This window comes from Notolabrus celidotus, chromosome 1, assembly GCF_009762535.1.
Source record: "Notolabrus celidotus isolate fNotCel1 chromosome 1, fNotCel1.pri, whole genome shotgun sequence".
Taxonomy (NCBI): domain Eukaryota; kingdom Metazoa; phylum Chordata; class Actinopteri; order Labriformes; family Labridae; genus Notolabrus; species Notolabrus celidotus.
The window spans coordinates 30,427,932-30,447,838 of record NC_048272.1 but is presented as its reverse complement, the minus strand read 5'-3'; the positions used below and the strand labels follow the sequence as shown (position 1 = coordinate 30,447,838).

At 41.8% G+C, this 19,907-nt stretch overlaps 1 protein-coding gene across 2 annotated transcripts in view; it reads right to left on the bottom strand.

Moving 5' to 3' along the window:
• The window catches only part of LOC117814178 (metabotropic glutamate receptor 7), a 353,505-nt gene that overhangs the window by 13,352 nt on the left and 320,246 nt on the right, over positions 1 to 19,907 (bottom strand). The window lies entirely within an intron of this gene.

Genomic DNA, 19,907 nt, shown 5'->3' with positions numbered 1-19,907 from the left:
AGTGTGTGTGTTATCATTGAGCTAACTTAGCAATTAAATGGATACAAACAAAATAAAATTAATTCCAGCTGGTTAATATCTGTCCAACATCCCTGACCGCTAGGAAAGATCCAGCTTACATTGCGAACAGATCTGCTTCCGTCCAGCTAAGACTGACAGCTGTTAAATATTAAATGATCAACCTCACTGACTAACAACTCACCTCTGTCATTTTGGCTCGTCCCGCCCAGAGTTACTGTTGTTTTAGTGATGTAATAAATTCGTTTTGAGACATATTCGGAAATTCAACATCCATGATCTGTCCTTCACTGTGTGTCTACCTCCATTCATCTGTCCCATTTCCCTGATGATTTTTACGTCAGTGCGTCAGTGACAATAACACAACCAGCTACCGACTGTCGTCTGTTAATTATTTGCTGTTTTTTGCCGCTTTTCAAGTCAAAAGCTCCGTTGAAAAACTAGATTCATTCCAGTTCGGGTATACGCTAGACTCATCTAATAAGTAGGTTTGATGAACTCTAAATCATCAAAGATGAAGACGCAGTTCAGGGTGCTGTGAACTGACTGACTGTGAGTGCGCCTGTCTCTGCAGGTACATTCAAGGACCGTTGGAAAAAAGCAATACAGTCCTCGTATTGTGTGTTCATGGCACTTTTATTTTAAGCCAGACAATGAAAATACAGCCACAGTGTCCTCAGAAGGTGTGTTTTCTTTTTACTTGACTTGGAGTAAAGTACTAAATAAACATTCTCCTATAAAACAGCTTTTATCAGTGTGCACTTCCTTACTCCAAGTATGTAGTAAATTATTTAACTTCAGATATTACAAAAGCAAAAGTGTAGGAGAGTGAAAAGTTGCAGATTTTAACACTCAGGTACAACCCTGATATCGAAATCTGGTTGACTACATGAATGAGTTTAAAGAGAGGAACTGTTTTTATTAAAATGTGACTAAACTAACAAACGTTTTCGTCTGAAGACTAATGGGGTGTTCACGCCAATCGCAAATAAAATCATTCGTGGGAATGAATTACATGTAGAGGCAATGGAAAGTCGCCAGTAGGACAGAGTTTTTGTCTGGCAGTGCGTATGACGCCTATTGGGCGGCACAAATGGTGTGATTTGCAGGAACTAATTTGCAAGAGCCGAAAAAATCTGAACTCCAGCGAATAATTCGCGCTGTGAAAGCCAATCAGCCTGCGGATCCTCCGCGGACATATGATGTGACAAATGAACTGGTTGAGGTTCATTCATCTGGAATATATCGGACACATTGATTGTATCTCTTTGCAGATTCCCTGAACTCTGTGACTCTAGCTATTGGTTGTACTAGCAAATGAGCACTGCCCTCTTTAGCATCACCAGTTTCAACATTCAATGTTCAACTTTGTTTGATTACAGACTGGAGTGGCATTTGAAGGGAACCTGCAAAAGTTTTCATCTTGAAAATTGTGGTGCTTGTTTTTTTTTGCGTGAATAGCAAGATTGTCTGTGTTTGGTGTGAACTCACCATAAGACTGAATCTAAAATAGCTGTCAAAATGAACACTTCTACACATGTATAGAATCCATCCATCATTAACTTTATTGTTTATCCCATCCAGGGTCGTGAGCAAGCACAGAATAAGACCAGCAAATTTGTGAGGTGCATACTTTAGACCAGGGGTTCCCAAACTTTTCATGCCGCGACCCCCAAAATATAGGTGCCAAAGACTTGCGACCCCCACTGTCTCTCAAAGTGATTTAATGTGGCTTCATTTAGCTGGTCTGCAGAAAATAAGCCTGCCTATATGAGCATGTGGCTGTGTTTCCTGTGCCGTTATGAATTAACCTACTGCTACTGATGCTTTTGATAATTAACTGTTCACTAACCCTAAACTTAGGAGTCATCTGGCAAAAAGAAAGGCAGATAAACTTATTACATTTTTTATTCTCTAGGTTTTATTTCAGGTTGAACTACTATTTTTGTTGATATTTTTTACTATTATGGGTAAAATTTACTATTTTTAGATAACTTTTGTCATTCAACATTTTGTTTTGCATTTTTTCAGTATTTCTTTGTTCACAAGGCAAGGCAAAGCAAGGCAGATTTATTTGTATAGCGCATTTCATACAAGAGGGCAAATATTAAAAGCATTGAAGACATTCAGACAGGCATAAAAGAACATAAAAGATAAAACAGAAAAGAAACAGAAAAGAAAAGGAAAATTAGAAATATATTAAAAATTACATTAAAATTTTAATTTAAAGTGGGTTAAAATAAGCTAAGATAGGAAGGCAGTGGCAAATAAAAAAGCCTTAATCTTGGATTTAGAAGAGGTGAGAGTTGGAGCAGACCTACAGCTTTCAGGGAGTGAGTTCCAGATATTTGGTGCATAATGACTAAATGCTGCTTCACCATGTTTCATTCTGACTCTAGGGACTGAAAGCAGACCAGTACCTGATAACCTCAGAGGTCGAGGTGGTTCATAAAGTAGTAGCAGATCAGCAATGTATTTTGGGCCTAAACCATTCAGTGCTTTATAAACCATCAGCAGGATTTTAAAGTCTATTCTCTAACAGACAGGAAGCCAGTGTAGAGATCTAAGAGCTGGAGTGATGTGGTCTACTTTTTTGGTCCTTGTTAGGACTCGAGCAGCAGCATTCTGTATGAGCTGCAGTCATCTGATGGACTTTTTAGGGAGTCCTGTAAAGACCCCGTTACAGTAGTCTAGTCTGCTAAAGATAAATGCGTGGACGAGTTTTTCGGCATCCTGCTGAGACATAAGTCCTTTAATCCTTGATATATTCTTAAGGTGATAGTAGGCAGACTTTGTGATTGTCTTAATGTGGCTGCTGAAATTAAAGTCTGAGTCTAAGACTACACCAAGGTTTCTGGCTTGGTTTGAACATTTCATCATTGCAGATTGGAGCTGAGCAGTAACCTTTAACCTCTCTTCCTTGGCTCCAAAAATAATCATTTCAGTTTTTTCTTTGTTTAACTGAAGAAAGTTCTGGCTCGTCCAGTCATTGATTTGTTCAATGCATTTACTCAGTGTTTGTATGGGACTATAATCCCCTGGTGATATGGTGATGTAAATGTGTGTGTCATCTGCATAGCTATGGTATTTTATTTTGTTGTTTCTTATTATCTGACCTAAGGGGAGCATGTAGATGTTAAATAGCAGAGGCCCCAGAATGGATCCCTGAGGTACTCCACATACTATTTTCATCCGCTCAGATGTGTATTTACCTATAGACACAAAATAGTCCTGGTCATTTAAATAGGACTTAAGCCAATTTAGTACTGCACCAGAGAGTCCCACCCAGTTTTCAAGTCTGTCCAGTAGTATCTTGTGGTCAACTGTCTCAAAAGCAGCACTAAGATCAAGTGATACCAAAACTGAAATTTTGCCATTGTCTGTGTTTAAATGAATATCATTGAGGACCTTGACTAGGGCAGTCTCTGTGCTGTGCTGTGATGTGATCGGAATCCTGATTGGAAGACATCAAAACAGTCATTTATCATTAGATAATAGTTCACTTGTTGAAAAACAGCTTTTTCAATAATTTTACTTAAAAAAGGGAGGTTTGATATCGGCCTATAGTTTTTCATTTCTGATGCATCTAAATTATTCTTCTTCAGGAGTGGTTTAATTACTGCTGTTTTCATGGCCTGGGGGAAGACACCTGAAAGAAGAGACATGTTGACAATTTGAAGCAGATCTGAGGTCATGCAGTCTGAAACCTTTTTGAAAAACGGTGATGGTAGAATATCAAGGCAGCAGGATGAGGATTTCAAATGTTGTATTATATCTTGTAATGTAAATGTTCAGAGGCCACTTGCACAGGGGGGTTTGTTAGCCTGTCGACTGTAGCAAACAGGGCGCGTGCATTATCTTTGTTTTTGGTGATAATGTCTGAGAAGAAGGTCTGCCTTGACTTTTTCAGTTCTAGATTAAACATGTGAAGTCTTTCTTTATAAATGTCATAATGAACCTGAAGCTTTGTTTTACGCCACCTGCGCTCAGCTTTTCGACATTCCTTTTTTTCATGTTTGACCTGCATGGTATTCCTCCAAGGCGATTTTTTCTTATTGGAGACCACTTTTACTTTAGTTGGTGCAATGGAATCAATAATATTTGTAATTTTAAAAGTGAAATCTTCTACAAGTTCATTTGCAGAGAACCTAGAGAGGAGGGTTATGGAAGAGAAAGCCTGGATAAATATATCACTGGTACTTTCAGTAATGTAACGTTTTGAGATAACCTCAGTTTGAACATTAGTGTTCACAGATAAATCACTTCGGAGAAAACACAGCAGTGATCAGAGAGAGCAACGTCAGATACCAGAACCTTGGAAATGTTTAGACCCTTGGAGATAACCAAGTCTAGGATGTGGCCCCTGTTGTGTGTGGGCTGCGTCCCATGCTGAGTGAGTCCAAAGTTGTCAAAGACATAACACACAGTTCTTCAGTCACTCTGTCCTCAGGTTTGTCAACATGGATGTTAAAATCACCAACAATTAAAACAGAATCAAAGTCAGTGCAGATAAGAGACAGTAGTTCAGCATGGTTATCAAATAAATCGGTACAGTATTTAGGTGGTCTGTAAATATTAAGAAATATAGACCGAGAGGATGTATTTGACTGAAGGGCCACATATTCAAAAGAAGTGAAAAAAAACATTCTGGAAGAGATCTCACGACCCCTGTTTGTGTCTCGCGACCCCCCAGGGGGTCCCAACCCACACTTTGGGAACCCCTGCTTTAGACCACAGAGGGTGCCAAAATCAACATGATCAAAAAGTTCCTCACGGCAGCTTTAAAGAGTGTTTCAAAAACCATAACACGACTTTCTGATGAATCAGTAAAACTTGTCCATTCCTCCCGCCCTGTGTCACTCTGCTCTCCTGCACACAAACAGCAGCTGGCTCGTTGCACCGTTAAAACAAAGCCTTTAAATAAATCAATGAAACTAAGCAAAGGTGAGTCTGAGCCGTTTAACCTCTTCAGGTTTTCAGTTTGTGTTGCTCCAGCTGTCAGAGACTCTGTTGTGTACTGTGTAGAATCTGTTAATGGATCAGTTGCGGATCATGTCTGCGGTAAATGAGGATTATTATCTCTACAGTACTGCCTTACTCTAACAAACTGGACTCATATTTTGGATCTCTGCGGGGAATAAAAGCAGCTGACTGACTCAGGAAACGAGGCAGTAAAAACGCCAGTGGAGATTTGTTAGAGAACCAAAGTCTTGACACTTTTTATGAGTAGGTGAAGGATTGTTTTTTATTTTCCCCGCGTGCTCTCGCCCCTCACCTACAGCTGAAAACAACAGCAGGCGGCTGGGCCTCTGCGTTAATGTTTTATGTGCTGTGTATATTGCAGCTGCATCTGAAGCCGTGGCCCCTGAACTTGTCGCAGGGCTGATGTCGGCCTGGGATGAATGCGTAAAGAGGCTTGGCCAGGCCGTAATGGGCTTCTCAGAGCGGGTTTCATGGAGTTCAGCTGCACTGTCTTTATGTGTTATAGCCCTGCTGCCACAGTTTGATGTGGGAGAGAGAGAGTCACAGGAGGGGCGGTGTTGGCATAAAGACACCAGGAATTCAGATCTGATGTTTTCTCTCTCCATGTTTTCATCAATGGTTTAAATTAAATGTGAGATAAACACCAAACAACCCCTGCATGAGGAAACCAACTCATCCCAGGAAAGAAAGCTCCACCTTTTTCCTACACTGAAGACAGATTCTGTCCCAGGCTCATGCACACAGGTCCAAGTTTCCTTGGGACCTGAAACTGCTCCTGGCCTCGCTCTGCAGGCAGCAGCTACAGGGAGCTCTACTCAGACTCAAGGTTTGGCTTCTCGACTGCAACTCTAGTTATTTTTTATTTAATCCCTCAGAAATACCTGGAAAAGTAATTCAAAATGTCCATTAATTAAGTAGCTTTGAGTTTGTATACATTTATTAAGTGTTGCATGCACATAAAGTTGGTTATTAGACAGAAATGGATGTGATGTGCACTGAGCGATACACATGAAAACAATAATGAGGTTGTGTCATTACTTTATTTGCTGAGTAGATTTTTTTTCTGAATGGAAATGGATGGTTAAAGCTCCAGTAGAAGACCAAACCATTTATTGCTTTAAGGCTTTTTTTTTTTTTTTTTTAAACTTTACAATAAACAGCTTATCTGAGCGTATATATCAAGGGCATGAATTTTTAATTTCAGACTGTTTATTTTCACGCCCTAAAGTCAATTGCTCATTGAATACACTCATACTTCAGTGACCAGTGAGGTATCGAGAGCTACGGAGGGTTAGCCAGCGCTGTGTTTTATGGCAGCTGAAGCTGGCAGATATACGGCCCCCTGCATGTATTCCTTGTGGCTTTATTGGTGCTTGTGATCCAGATGTAGTTAGCGGTGCTGATGGAGCAGCTGTTGTGAACTTTTGAAGGAGTTTTATGAAGGAATCAGGATGGGTGAAAAACTGGTCTGGTTTGAGGAAAAGTTTACTTTCAGTGTTTGTGCAGTGTTTCTTCACCCTTAGCTCTTCTATTTCAGGAGATGTTTATGCCATCTCACTTACATTGTAATGACTGGTAAATGGACTTGCACTCATATAGTAATTTTCTAGTCTTTCTGAGCACTCAAAGCGCTATCACACTACTTGTTACATTCACCCATTCACACAACAATCACTCACTGATGGTAGAGGCTGCTATAGTCAGGAACCGCCAGTACTAGCTAATCTCATTCATACACATTCAAACACCTCTGACTCACAGCGGAGGAATTGGGGTTCAGCTGGGATCAAACCACCAACCTTCTGATTGATTTCCATAAATGTTTGGGTGTTATGATGTGTTCAGTGAAGGGATGTACATTTTAAGTATTTTCCGTGATCGATTTTTGGAAATGTTAACGATCAATTATCGATTAATTAATTAAAAAAAACATTATTATTCTTACGTCAAAAACAATGCCAAATACGTTGTTTTACCCCTAAATTATATTTTCTACAGCAACAAAATGCATCTAACTGACGGGATTGAATACAGTTACATGTTTGACACGCAGAATATCAACGATCGGGCTCAGAAAAATATTGTCCGCGGACATAGTCTTATAAAGTGAAGGCTCATAATACTAACAGAAAAGTACTTCAGACTCAGTGTCTGTCTACTCGTTCTTATTAGGAAAAATAAACATGTTTATTCAGTCAGGTGTCAGCCGGGAGCGCAACCGGGTCATAATCAGTCCCGCTGGAGAAAAGCTCAGACGGCTCTGATGTTTCTGCTCTGCAAACATAGCGTACCTGAATTTCCAACCTGTCTTTTGCCTTCGTATCCAAAGGTGGAAATGTCATGTTTATAGTTATGAACCTTCGTGTCCGTGTTGTTGTTGGCAGCAGTTTTGTATTGATCCTCTTTAAAAAAGCGCACGTGGAGAGCTGACGTGCAGCCGCAGCCCCCAGCTGAGCGTCTCCGCTGTGCGCAACACCTTTAAACAGCTGATTCACATCCAAACATGCTTTAAACTTAAAACACCTCCCTGGTAGCTGAATGTAATATGAGACCACATGATGTTTGTTCCACGTGACGGAAAATTGATAATAAAAATGTGTGTTTCGAGTAATTTCTTAACAATCAATTAATCGATAATCGATTAATTGTGGTCATCCCTAGTTCAGTGAATTGAGTAAATTACATGTAAAGTAAAAGCAAAGACGCAAGTTCTTGTGCCGTGCAATTATACACGCTAACGGTGCAATTTTGTGAGGTGTTCAACATTCGTCTTGCTTCATTTGCGAGAGTTGAAAAATCCTAACTCCAGCGAATCTTTTGCACTCTAAGTTTTTCTATATTTAATTGTGATTTTCTTGTCTTTCTAACTTCATACCTGTCTACGATTCTGTCGAATGTCAGTGATTGAAACACAGTAGGCTCTGAATGTGAGCGAGTTCATTCTAACCTCTGGGAAATTAACTATGATGTACTCTGACCAGGTTTAGATGGTGTTTAGTGATGGATGATACTATCAGTGAGGGATTACAGATTGAATATCATGTGATATTAATTATGTGGTTACACACTCTCAGGTGTCAGTATGCACCTGAAGAACTTTAAAGTGAAACTAAATTGTATGTTCTTCACTCAACCTGGGCTGATGTAATTTTTGTATTTAGTTTATTGGTTGTGTTCATTATGACAAAACAAGATAGTTAATGTCTGCATGACATTTACAATAAATGCAGGTTCAACAGGGATGTCATTCCAGTGTCAGACACTAGGGGGCGTATGCAGGAAGATGGAAATTACAAGCCGACAGCAGCATCGGGAAGATGAGGCAGAATTTTTTTCAATGTGGAAATGTCTGCTGGATGTGTTGATATCTGAAACACACACACACACACACACACACACACACACTCTAACACACACACACACACACACACACACACACACACACACACACACACACACACACACACACAAAAACACACACACACACACACACACACACACACAAACACACACACACACACACACACACACACACACACACACAAAGAGAGGCTGGAAGCAGAGTGTGTGGTATCTCCCATCAGCAGCTCAATAACAGCACGTTCAGAAGTGTCTGATATGAATCAGTGGGATGAGATAAGATGATGTGTCAGATACAGAAGCATCACACTCAGACTCTGGATTAATCTTATCATGTAAACCTCTTTTTATTTGTGCAGTGACTCACTGAACACAAGTCTCTTCTGCTCCACAGGTTACAGAGTGAAAACAGACGTTTGTGTCAGAGGAGGGAGACTAGGCGGGGAGGATTAAAGAGAAAGAAACAAGAGGAGAAAGGAGGCTGTGATCAGGACTTTCATTCCTATATCCTGCTGAAGAAAGGAGGCCTGACGCAGCACGGAGGAGGACAAACACAGCTAATCTTAATCTTTGTCTTTTGTTATCACGCAATAAAAGCGCCCCGAGGACCAAGCTGGAGTGGACATTTATCTTGCAGTGAGTCACTCAGGCCCTACACCTTTATAAGTAAAAGAGTCTCTCTCTCATAATCTCTGAGCGTTGGGCGAGCTGATTGGCTGACAAAACACCTGTTGAGATGTGTTTGAAACAATAAACTTCTCAAGCGGGAGCAGGTTTCCAGTTCCAGTTGTGAGTTAAAGAAACACAAACCTGATCTCTGATTGGATTCACCCTTTAACCCAGCTGTGTTAAATACTTGATTCTGATTGGTCAAAAGCTCATAACAACAAGGATGAAGTCTCACCAGAAAAACGTAACAGTGTGGAGCCAAGCAAAAGAGACGTCGACCAAACCAAGTGTTATAAAACTCTGAGAAGCACAGCTTTGGTGTCTCCTTACTGATTTTATTCTACAGGGACAATGCATTGTAATCAACATCCCTGTAAATATGCTAGAGTCAACCAAAAGGTGAGTCTCCATCTGCAGTCCCTGACCAGATGTTCGAGCAGGCTCCCTGATAAGTACAAAGCTAGCGGCTCAAGCTAAAACTCATAGGGTCCAAACTTTGGGACTAACGATCTTCATCAAGAGGAACGAGCTGCACATGCAGAACAATGCATCTTTAAAGTGGTGCAGAAGTCCAAATCAAACGCGACAGAGGAAACATGCTGCAATGAGCCGAAACATCTGCTTGTGGCGTCTCTTGTTAAGGTTCAATCACAGAAATTTAGTGACTTCTTTTTCTGTGTCCAGTCAACATTAAATCTGTGCTACTCAGCGCCCCCTACAGGCATGGAGCACTTCAGCTTATAAGTCTCAATTTATTGTTTTATTTACTTTTTTATTTGGACAACTGAAGAGAGACGTGCAGCAAATGGTCGAGGCCAGGAGTCGAACCTGCGACCACTGTAATGAGGACTACAGCCTCTGTACCTGTGGAGCATGCCTAGACCGCTCGGCCAGCAGCGCCCCATAAAAAAACCCAATTCACAGCGTCTTTTCTCTTGCATGTGTTGAGTGATTTCATTTGTGTGTTTGGAGCACGTTTGAAGTTAGTGTCGTTTTTTTTGCATTTTGTCTAATATGCGGTGTGTTTCCTCTGTCATGTTTGCTTCATTTTTAAAGCTAATTTTTTTTCTCCATTTGCAGCTTGTGTCACCTGATGGAGATCGTTCGGACTGTTGCAGATCGTCTGCCCTTCTCGGCCACCGTACCAAACTCCCTAAACTCAACCTGTTGGACCATTTACCTCTTGAGTACCTGAGCTCCCTTGTCTCGTAGGCTTCTCTGGATCTCTGCTGTGCAACAGCTACCACTATCCATCTCACCACTATCATCTCTCTCTGTTCATCTCCCTCTACCCCTCTTTACAACCCCAACACGGTCTCAGCAGATGTCTGTCTAACAACAGTCTGGTTCTGCTTGAGGTTTCTGCCTGTTAAAGGAAGTTCGTCCTTGCCACTGTAACTTTCTAAATGCTGCAAAGTGCTCTGCTCATGGTGGATTAAGATGAGATCAGACTGAGTCCTGTCTGTAAGATGGGACTGGATCTTATCCTGTCTTGATGCTGGGTCTTTGAATAATAGAACATAGAGTATGGTCTAGACCTGCTCTGTTTGTAAAGGGTCTTCAGATAACATTTGGAGGGATCTGGCGCAATATAAATTAAGATTGATTAATTAATTGATTAGAGATCTCATCTTCAAGACAATAATGCATTATTCTCTCAGTGACACCTTCTGGAAAGAGCCAGTAAGCCTGAAGTGATATGATCTAATGATGAATTTACAAGGTGTATTCTAAAACTCAGCATATTTACCCATATTTGAAAATGTGACTCAAACAAATCACGTCTCGTCATCGTTTCTTGTTTTCCTAAAGCTCTATTCTATCCTCCTGCGTGTCTCGTATCCACATTCTTAGACGTCTGCAAAGCACAACAACTTCCTTGTTGCCAGTATGTGTCATACTATTTTATTTGCATCGCCTTCTGCTGTGCAATTCAAGGTAATAACTCAAAAACAGCTTTTGTGTGACATCATTGTGCACGTCGGCTTTTGGTGTCCCTCAGTGAAGCTTTTCATCTCAGAAACAAAAGACAGCAGCTTCATCTGGTGAGGTAAACAAGTTATTAGTTGTGGCAGATACATGACGTGTGAGACTAAGAGAGAGCAAATTAATCCCTGTCTCTGCAAATGACGTGTGTTTAAGTCAGAATGGCAGCTATAGCACATCCTCTGTCATTAATAAGTTGTGTGTGTGTATGAGTGTATGTGTCCTGCTTATTGCTGCAGACAGCGTGTCTCCGATTAGGACCGTCTCTGTCACTTTAATTCCAAAAACATGTCTCAGGCTAAAGTCAAAGTGAAACCGAAACTAATCATTATTAATCACCTCGCTCTGCTTTTCTCTGTCACGTAAAGCGCTTCTGTGACTCGCTGTGATAAATCCAAACGTATGGTTTCAGCTGTAGGAAGTCATCACAATGCCCTTCAATAAAAAATAATAGGATTAAAGCTAAGTGGTGAAGTAATAGACAAAGACATGAACTGTATAAGCCGTAACAAACGCTGAAATTCTCCGTCCTTCAAACTGATCAGGACTCAAAGATGGAGCTGCACTTTATTATTCAGATACATTCAAATATACAGCAACTACACTCCTTCTGACACATGAACTAATGCATAGAGCTATTAGTGCACTGCCAAACTTCTACAGATCACTAACTTTAAAGTGAATAAATGTCTCAGTGTTAGCTGAGGTTTGGGGACGAGTCTCAGGAGGCAGACGTTAAAATCCATGTGTGAAAGTCACAGTGTGATGGAGGACAGAGCAGCAGAGACCTACGCCATGAGGACAGTTTCACAGTTTTGATTCCAGAGGGGCTGGTGGGAAACATCCAGAGTAAAGCTGAGGAGAAAATGTTGGATTTTCGCAGACACAACAAGCCTAATAAAGGCAAAAATGCCCCAAAATATATATTAAAAAATAAGATAAATAAAAAAACTGCAGTTCCCCAAATGTCCACTTGAGGCTGGTGCTAAAAGTTGAGGAATCCCCATTAACACCTGTGTTAAAATACCCATTTTACAGCAAATTCAAACACGTTTACACCCTGGTACCCAATCAGTTCTAGGCTCCTGTACAGGTCGCCTCAGCTCCACCTCTTTGCCGGTTTCTAGGTTGAAAGTTAGGTTGAGTAAACATTTCCAAAATCGCAACCGCCATCATCTGGCAAAACTCCTCTTCAGAAACCAGAGTGTGACATCCCTGACATTATGCCCATGTTTACAGTCAGCTTTGACGTGTTTTGGAGTTTTGTGCACAAGTGATTTCTCGTCTGCTCATTAATCCATGATGCAGATTGGAAGCAAACAGGAAATATAAGGACACAGAAGAAGAGGCTGAACAGGAGTCTGTCTGTTTTTTGGTGAGTGTGTTTTTTTTCCTCCATGAAATGAAGAAGGATGAGGTGAAAAAACAGCAGCCAGCAGTGATTCATTCAGTGTCACACCTCCGTGAAACATCTTTGATCTGATTTCAAAGAGAAAAACACGTTTTTCATTGTTTCTCTGTTGTTTGAGGATGAGTTTGTTCATGTCTTGTTGTTTGTGTTTGAAGAGTTTTTGTGTCAAATTGTCCCAGCTGGAAGCCGGGGAAGCTGGAGTCCATTAATTAGACCAGCCTGGTATCTTTGAACGGGGTTGGGGTGGGGGGACTCATAATGACAGTACTCTGGAGTGGTCACAGACAGCGTTAGGTGTGGGAGGAGAAAACAACACCACTCAATCAGTCTCCTGATGCAAGTGGAGGTTTGACAAAAACAAATCATGTCTCCTACCTGTAGCTTTTAAAAACATGCTGTCTGTTATCCACACATGAGGGTCGTGTCTGTATCTGCAGCTAACCTCATATTAATCTATCTACAGATTAACCCCTGTGTGCTCAGGCAGAGTGTGTTATTGAGCTCATCTTGGAGAGACACAGATTTATCCATGTGTTCTCTTTTGTTCAATATGTGCCGATATGAAAGCTGTTAAACAGAAAGTCCATTATCGATGATGCTTATTCCATGTAGTGTTTCAGGGAGGCTGGAGCCGGTCCCATCTGTCATCAGGGTTACAGGTCACAAGTCTGCTGCTAAACACACTCACACCTAGAGGCAATTTAGGGATACCAATTAACCCAAAGAGCATGTCTTCAGACTGTGGGAGGAGGCCACAAATGCACAGGGAGACCATGCAAAATCCACTCGTATGAACCATGAACCCATTTACACTCCTCTCACACATGACGTGTGCTACAATTTACAGCAATGTTAAAGAGATGATGCACAGGCCCTCACACCTTTTTGTAAGAGCCTGTCCATCATCTCTTGCAGTTTTTTGTGTCCCAGCTGCAGCATTGTTGCAGCTGCAGCTGTGCACCAGTAGGTGTGGTTATCGCCATGATCCAAATTGATATGTAGAAATGTTAAAGGCTGTCGGCATACATTTGAAATTTTAATCAGAGTAAACACTATCTTAAAGGTTATAGAGCTTGTTTCTAATAGGTGGCACTGTGCCTTTAAAAATGTATTGTAGATCAGTTTAAACTGTGAAATCTGGAGCTGATCAAATACAAGAACTGCCTCCTCATAAGGTGTCTGACTTTAGATGAAAAACGGTGACGTATAGACCAGCAGAGATTCATTCATATGGAATATATGGGACACATTGATTGTAGCTCTGTGCAGCTTTACTGAACTCTGTAACTCTACCTAGTTTTTATGGGGTCAGGAATAAACAGGAGCTCACTGAGAAGACAGTGAGTGAGAAGGATTATCTAGTAAATTGGGAAAAACTTTGTCAGTCACCTGAATCCAGCTATGGGTTGGAGTAGGAAGTTAGCTCTGCCCCCATTAGCATAACTGGCTTCCCCATTAAATGTCCGCGAGCTCAACCTCGTTTGACATCAACAGGCTAGTGTGGCGTAGGAGACCCCCGTTCCCTCTTGTGAAAATTTGCGTCTTTGGCACTTTCGTACATGTGATTTTTTGCACAAATGCCTTGCTCAATTCGCACAAATAGAGTGAGTAAAAATAAAACATTTTCGCGAATATTGGCACGTTCACATCTGGTGTGAACGTGACATTAGACCGTTCATACATGTGAAATCCAAATAAAATGATACAATGTAGTCTGAAGTTCAAGGACTACAAGACCTTACTACAAGAGGATTTGATTAACTTCCCCTGAGGATTATATTTACATTTGAACCCTGCGTATAGATTTTACAAAGCATTAAATTAAAAATCATGTTAAAATGTCTAACTTCCTGTTGGGTTTTCACCATGATGATAAGAGACTTTTCAGTTGATCTGGTCTCACCAGGCTCAGTGAGTGCGACCCAGCCTGACATTTTCATGCATGCAGGTTAAAGCTGGGGTTGGTAATCAGATTTAGATACACTTTTTGTCATACTGGTTAAAATGATCTTTATGTCCTGATGGCAATCAATACATAATGTGTTCCTAAAAAAGAGTGAAAAAAACTGCTATCTACCTTAAACCTTGGAAAACACTAACCAATCACCGTTTTTTGGCTCCCCAAATTCTAAAACAATCAAATCCCGTCCAGCCGTTCTGCCCTCCTCCTGCGCGTACATTTCCCCGGCGTGCACTCCTCCGAGTCCCCGTCTCCTGCCTCTGCTTCCCCTGACTCTATTTACTGCCCCTCTCGCTCGTCCTCGGGTCTGTCCCCTCTGACCTGATGAGGTGCTTTGCTCAGGACTGTAGTCCGGTTCAGAGTCTAAAAAGCTCTCACCAACAAGCAGAATAATTAATGACGTTCAGTAAGTCCTACAGAAAATGTATATGTATTGTAGCGTCCGTCCGGCCGTGATCACGCCAACCAACAAAGCAACAATCAATGTTTGAATGAATGAAAAACTTCTCTCCTCTCTCGGCTCGCACACTCTACACCAGGGGTCTCAAACTCAAATTACCTGGGGGCCGCTGGAGGCAGAGTCAGGGTGAGGCTGGGCCGCATCAGGTATTCCACAAAAAAAGCTTCCCTAAAAAAAATCCAAACTTCTCAAACTACATTACTAACAGTTATTTAACTTCAATGGGTCCTTCTGAACATGAACGGTCCTTCTGAAAATGAATGGTTCTTCTGAACATGAACGGTCCTTCTGAACATGAACGGGTCCTTCTGAACATGAACGGTCCTTCTGAACATGGCGTCTCTTTCCTACTCCTTGCTGCCAGAAACCTGGCAGCGCTTCCTCTCACATAGCTGAGCCACATTTGGCTTTAGGGAGGAAGCAGTTGAGATCCTCAGTATGGCTTGCAGATGATCATCAGTAAGTCTGGACCTGTACTTGGACTTATTGAAGTTCAAGGTGGAGAAGAGCTTTTCACACAAATATGTGCTCCCAAAAAGGCACATGGTCCGCTTGAACATTCTGGAAAGCTCAGGAAAGCTGGGGGTCAGTTCTCTCAAAAATTGCCCAAGCTTGTCTGCTTTTCCACTCACCTCCCTGAACTTGGCTTTGAGTTCAGAGTTACACTGCAGGTCAATGAGCTCCATTTGAAGCACAGGAGGGGCATCTTGCACATCAAAGGAGAAGGGATCCGCAAAAATTTGGAAAGTGGCTCTGTGCGTCTTGAAGTCTGCAAATCTGTGATCAAATTCCTCCTGTAGCTTCAAAATGGCATCAACATACTTCTCACCACTGAATAGTGTGCCTGCATCCACGAGTACCTTGCATGCTGGGAAATGAGAAAGGTTTGTCTGAGAGAGCTGGGCTTTCCATAGCACAAGTTTTGTGGAGAATGCTCTCACGTTGTCATAGGCAGCACTGACAAGCTGCCCCTGGCCTTGTAACTTCTTGTTCAGTACATTCAGCTCACGAGTGATGTCAACAAGAAAAGCTAAGTCCATGAGCCATTTGGGATCACTTAGCACAGGAACAGCCACCCCATTCTTCTCCATGAAGGCTTTCACTTCTTCTCTCAACTCAAAAAATCTCTTCAAGAAGTTTCCCCTGCTGAGCCAACGTACCTCGGTGAAGTAGAGCACATCCTCATATTCCGACTCCATTTCCTCTAAAAAAGCACGGAACATCCGGTGCTTTAAGCCCCTGGATCTGATTTGGTTGATACATTTCACAACGACAGACATCACATTGTCAAACTTCAGGCATTTGCTGCAAAGGGCCTGCTGATGGATGATGCAGTGCAGAGCAATGGCCTCCTCCACACCCTCCTCTTCCAGTTTTCTTTGAACAAGTGACACCAGGCCATTTTTTCTCCCTGTCATTGATGGCGCTCCGTCGGTTGTTATGCCAACAAACCTCTTCCATGGCAGACCGGCATTCACAATGGCATCACACAGCTGGCGAAATATCTCCTGAGCGGTGGTCTGGCCATGCATTGGAATTACTGTGAGCAACTCCTCCATCACATCAAAATTGTCATCAACACCACGGACATATATTGCAAGCTGGGCAGTATCAGTGATGTCTGTGCTCTCATCAAGAGCGACTGAGTAAGCATTGAAACATTTGGCTTTCTCACACAGTTGATCATAAATGTTACTTGACAGGTCAGAAATGCGCTCTGCCACGGTGTTGGCAGAAAGGCTGATGTTGCTAAACTGACCTTTCTTTTCCGGACAGACTATACTTGCAGCCTGTAAGATGCACTTTTTGACGAAATCACCTTCTGTGAATGGCTTTCCCGCCTTAGCAATCATCTCGCTAACCACGTAGCTAGCTTCGACCGCTGCATTATTCTCTTTGCTTGCTTTTATGAAAAAATGTTGTTGCCTCAATAGACATGTTTTAAGATTGGCAACCTGGTTGGCTCTCTCATCTCCCTGGTATTTTGCATACTCCTCAGCATGTCTAGTTGAGTAATGACGTTTGAGGTTGTATTCCTTGTGCACCGCAACTTTTTCTGTGCAAATAAGACACGTCGGGGTGCTCCTGTGCTCAACAAAGAAATATTGCATCTCCCACTTTTCCTGAAATTGTCTGTGCTCGTCACCAACCTTTCTCTTCACTGCAGGCTTTGAAAAAGACATGTTTGGGGCTGTGTGACAAGATATTAATCATTCCACTTGGTGTCGCTCTCGCATTAAAGTTTCAGCCATGTCTTTAAATAACCAGCGTCGCATGGAGAACGTCATTCCACAATGCGGGTCATTGCCCCTCCTTCTTCCGGTAACAACAACACGGCGGATAATGAACAGCCCGGTAGCAGTCGCCTTTCTTTTAGCGCACGATATTCATGTATTTTATGATGACATGAATATCATGACATTTGTAGATGGTAGAAAGTACCGGGTTAGAGAGCGCAAAAAAAAGGCGACTGCTACCGGGCTGTTCATTATCCGCCGTGCTGTTGTTGTTGTAAACGTCGTCATAGAAACAGGTGAAAGCATGAAGCCAGGACAGTGGGACACCATTATCCCATGGGTTGCACCTCTGGGGCTGCAAACCATGGGATGCAGCCATGGAGGCGTTATTTACTGGCTTGTATTATCTGTAATAACTCCATGGATGCAGCAGGCACATCTAGCGGCGTTGTCAAATCAATTATGACGTGTGGCACAACAGCAGGTACGCCTGGTTCTGTTTCATTAATGTCACACACTGTGGAATCACATGTACGAACCTCATTTGCTGTCACACAGTGAGCCAAACATGGATGTAAAGGTCTTTTAACCTCCGTTTACACGTCAAAAGTTGTGTCTGCTCTACTCATCAGACCTCGGTGAGAATTACGCACAGGTTCTCCAACAGCTGATCAGTACGCACAGCTGCTGTGGATATTTGGAGCGACTTTAACCATAATTCATCACGTTTCTGCTCACCATCACGACTGTAAAATGTCAGTCATCATTATTAAACATCAGCAGAACGATAAATGATGTATTGACAGAGCTCGTGTTGAAACGGACTTTACAAAGTGCTTCACAACAATTAAACTAAGCCCCGATCATTAACGGGGGATGATGCTCAAATGAAAAGAATGATGCTTTAATAAGGTTTAATAACGCACCTTTGAATTTTACAGAAAGCTGTGTAGCAAAAATAACAACACAATCTAGCTAGCGTGTGGTGCGCACATTCTCAGCGCATGTTGGACGAATAAAACTCGCGGGCCGCACTAACATTAAACTTTTATATCAAGGTGGGGGCCACAAAATATCTTCACGCGGGCCGCAATTGGCCCGCGGGCCGCGAGCCTGAGACCCATGCTCTACACCTCTCCTGATGCCTTCACTGACCGTCAACACTGTAGGAATTAAGAACATCTACACTGAACACGTTTAACAAACAGTAGAGCTGTTACAGTATTATATATGTGTTATAACTTTTCTCCTGATATCGTGTCACTGGTACAACTGGATAATGCTAGCATGACAGTTGTGAGTACTAACAGCAGCCATGTTTGTTTGTGTTTCTAACTTTCACTATGATAATGTTTTGGTGAGGACCGGTTTTGAATCAGTCACGATCATATGGTCGAGAATCAGCGGCGCTCGTGCATGTGAGCGGGGGGGGGTCGTCGTTTTGGAGGAGCTCTGAGGGAGGAGGGGAGGGGTTAGACTGAGTCATGAGGAAAAGCTACATTCAAATTCATGCTGGTTTTCCGAGACTACCAACCCTAGCTTTAAAGACACTCTAGAGACTGAAGTTTTGATTACTTTAAGAAAGGCGCTGTCGAGCCATTTATCTAAAGTCATGAACAGGAGTGCCGTTGCATGTAATCATCCTCCACTTTTGATGCATCTGCAAAGTTTTGATTTTTAGAGTGTGTTGAAGTCATAATTTATTTGGTGGAGAGAAAAGAGACAGTGATGTCTTGCATTCAAATAAGGTTCTCATGCTGCACTCGGTGCTCAAGCCCTAAATATTTGATAGTAAATGTATTTGTTTGAGAAAGCAGCCGTCTGAAGGAAATAGGGACAGATATAAAAAAGGCATGTTTTGTATTCCAACCCCAAAAGATGTGTATATCGGCAACCACGATGGGAACTTTTCTGTTCTAAAACTGGAATCAGTGTCGTCTCAAAAATCTCAATCATCGAGCTCACCCGTTTGTGGTGATGCACACTCTCTAAAATATCTACCCGTTACTTCATAACACCATTGATTGATCAACGAGACGCTGCCCGATTGGTACTTCATCTTATACTATTATTACCAATATCTGTATCTGTACTCACACAAAGTAAGTTTAAAGTACCGGGAGGAACACAGAGTTTGGTCTCAAATGGAGCCAAACAAACTACAGTAACAACAGTTATGTAACAAAACATTATCAGTGCAGCAGGGGGCGAAATGCTGTGTTCACCCAGCTGGAGCTCCGAGATATAAACCAGAATAACACAGAGAAAAAAAAAAGTCTTTCCTGCAGCTCCCAGAGAAACTGGAATCAACAACAACTATTTCGATTTGAAATATTAAAACACACACAGTTGCAGGATCACTTCTGTCAGGATTTACATGAAAATGAGGATTTCAGGGGAGAATGTATCACTTTAAAAAAGGAGGAACAAAAACAGAAGAAAAAAGGAGGAATGTAATGGAGGAGAATGGATGCTAATTTGTAAAAGAAACAATTTCTGCAGGAAAGAGATCCTAAAATCTTTCTGAAATATCTTAAAAGGAGCCAAGGGTTGTGGTTTGTGGAGGAGGAGGCAGATGTGATGTGAGAAAAAAAAACAGAGACAGCTGTGTTTTCATTTGTGACGAAAAATAAGAGTCAGAGAAACAAAGAGTCATGAAATGTAGCAAACGACAGATCTCTCCTGAATGGAGTCTCTGTTGCTGCAGGATTTACAGAATACATCTGAATCTGCAGAGTGCAACAGAGTCAAGTTCAACGCTATCAATTCACATTTCAGAGTTTAAAAAAACAAAACAGCAGCGCTGAAAAATTCTGCATCCTG